Genomic DNA, 2,870 nt, shown 5'->3' on the forward strand with positions numbered 1-2,870 from the left:
ACTCATATAATTTATAGTCTAGTGACTTAGACAAAAATTTAAAAATAAATAAGATCAACAAAGGAAATGAGCAACATGCAATCAAACAGAAGGTATAGGAAGGAGTATATAACTTAGATAAGCAGTAAGATTGAGATATTAAGTCTAAAGGACAAGACAGAGTTGAAAAATAACAAGGAAAAAACTGTCTTTCAGGCAAGAACAGAACTACTAAAAGGTAAAATACAACACAGTATGACAAGAAATACTAAAGAGGATAAAGAAATAATAATGACGTCTCTACTAGGCAATCTCCACATACTCTGCTGTTAGTGTTAATCACCATCATCTCTTTCAAGCCAAACAATTTTCCTATAGGTAGATGGTTGTATTATTCCAATTTTATAGAAGAAGAGACAGAAACAAAGTAGTTATATTCCTCTCTCATGGTCATATAGTAAATGGTAGAGCTAGTATTGGTTCCCTGGAGTTCTTATCCTCAGGTCCACATTCACAAATATGATACTTAGAGCATTAAGTAGCTGGTAAATAGCACTTCAGTTGGAATACAGGCACCAGAATAATAGAGAGGTATGGTTGGAAAGGTAGGTAAGAACCAAGTCATGAAAGGATGGACTGACTATAAGAAATAACGACTTACTCCAGTGTTTAATGGGAAGTGCATCAGTGTTCCAAGCAAGACTGTGGCATGGTGCACGTTACTCCATAAACAGTCACTCTGATTTCAGGGCAGAGATGTTTTTAAATTACATTTTCAATTTCATTGACTGATACTAGTTTATTTAGAATATTTATATCTTCTTGATTCAGGTCTGGTAATTTATATATATCTAAGAATCTATCCATTTCTTCTGCATTTTCTATCTTATCAGAATATAGTTTCTCAAAGTAGATACTAATGATCTGGATTTCTGTAGAACCTGTTGTGATTTTACCCCTTTTCATTCCTAACTGAATGGATTTGAGTCTTTTATTTCCTTTTTTGATAAGGTTGGCTAGCGATTTGTCAATTTTACTTACTCTTTCAGAGAACCAACTCTTTGATTCATTGACTCTTTGTATTGCTTTATTAGTCTCCATTGCATTAGTTACTGCTCTGGTCTTCATGTTTCCTTCCTTGTGTGAGCCTTGGACTTAACTTGTTATTCTTTTTGTAGAACCTGAAACGTTCAATATTACTTTGTTTATTTGAGCTTTCTCTTTTTTTATGATATGGGAATTCACTACTATAAATTTCTCTCATAGGACTGCTTTCATTATGTCCCATAATATGTTGTATTGGTGTTATCATTTAATTATAGAAACTGTATAATTTCTTCTTTAATTTCATGTTTGATGCATTGATTGTGCAGGAGGGTGTTATTTAATTTCCATGTGTTTATGAAGTTCTTATGGCTTCTTTTGCCATTTATTTCCAATTTCATTAAACAATGGTCTGATACCTTGCATGGGATAACTTCAATTCCTTTGCATTTACTAATGCATGTTCTATGGGCTAGAATGTGATCTGTTTTGGAGAACATCCCATGTTCAGCTGAGAAGAATGTGTATTGTGATTTGATAGGGGGTGGAATACTCTGTAGACATCTACTAAGTCCATTTATTCAAAAGTTTGGTTCATTTCTAATTTCATTGTTAATTTTTTGTCTAGTTGATTTGTCCACTTTTAACAATGGGATATTAAGTTCCCCTCATTACAATTATATTAGTGCTTATTTGATTTTTGGTGTCCATTAATAGTTGTTTTATATAGTTGGATGCACTGCCTTTGGTGCATATATATTTATGACTGTTATCATTTCCTCTTGGATTGTTTCTTCTTTGCAAGGATGTAGTGTATTCTCTTCTTTGTCTCTTTTAATCACTCTTGGCTTGAAATGTACTTTATCTTCAGATGGAATAGCTACCCCTGCTTTGTTCTGGGTTCTTGCACTATGCAGTATTGTTGACTTTTGATCTATAAATCTTTTTTAATTAAATGTTTCTTTTTAAAAAATTTTTTAGTTATGCTACATCATTTTAAGAAAATTGTAGCTCAGAGGTGTTTTACTGTAAGAAGTACTCATATACATAAACTAATATGAACTGAAAATGCATCATACATTTACTTCATTTTTTTAGTTTGACCTTCTAGTAAATCTTTAGCTTCATTGATTTTGGCTGCTATATAAGGAGATCCTCCTTTGTGTGGGTGATTTAAGAGCATAATTCATCAATGAGCATCTGTTATTTTCCCTTTATTGGCAGTAGGGCTTACATCTAGTATTAATGCTGCTTCCATTTTGTTATTTTGGGTTCAAACTCACTTCTATGATAGCCACCACTGAAGGCAGATTTTGGTAGACTCTGGAAAACTTGTTTTATATGAGGCTCCATATGTTTCATGGCTTGTGAAACATAATGGCCTGCAAATCCTTCAGCAGCAGTGGCCAGTCCCACTGCTACCACTGTACTGGCCATGTTTCAGGCCAGCTCTCCTGCCTCAACTGGGGGTGCAGTTCATTGCAGCCCAAAGGCCGTGGCCACCATCTACCTGCCCTTACCAAAAACTGACGTGACCACGACCACTGTGCACAAACCTCCCATGCACACGAGCACTCTTAAATGTGTTTCTTGTATGCAACATATTGTTGGATTTTGACTCTTGATTCATTCTGCTAGCCTATTTCTTTTGATTGGTGATTTGTGACCATTAACATTGATGGTTATAATGGATATATACTGACTTATCCTTGTTGTATTATTTTCCCATTGTTGGTTCCCCTATTTTCCCCTCAGTTTAAATGTTTGCCTTTCCTGGTGGATTCATTCTGTTGGGGTTCATGTAATTGTAGTTCTCATTATTTTTTTCTAGAATATCCAAAATATTT

The 2,870-nt window shown here is 34.4% G+C and overlaps 1 pseudogene; it reads right to left on the reverse strand.

Moving 5' to 3' along the window:
* Positions 1-2,104: 2,104 nt before the first annotated feature.
* Positions 2,105-2,460, reverse strand: LOC102012878 (annotated as a pseudogene).
* Between the last annotated feature and the right edge of the window lie 410 nt (positions 2,461-2,870).

Source organism: Chinchilla lanigera, unplaced genomic scaffold (assembly GCF_000276665.1).
Source record: "Chinchilla lanigera isolate Chin_1 unplaced genomic scaffold, ChiLan1.0 scaffold00025, whole genome shotgun sequence".
Classification (NCBI taxonomy): domain Eukaryota; kingdom Metazoa; phylum Chordata; class Mammalia; order Rodentia; family Chinchillidae; genus Chinchilla; species Chinchilla lanigera.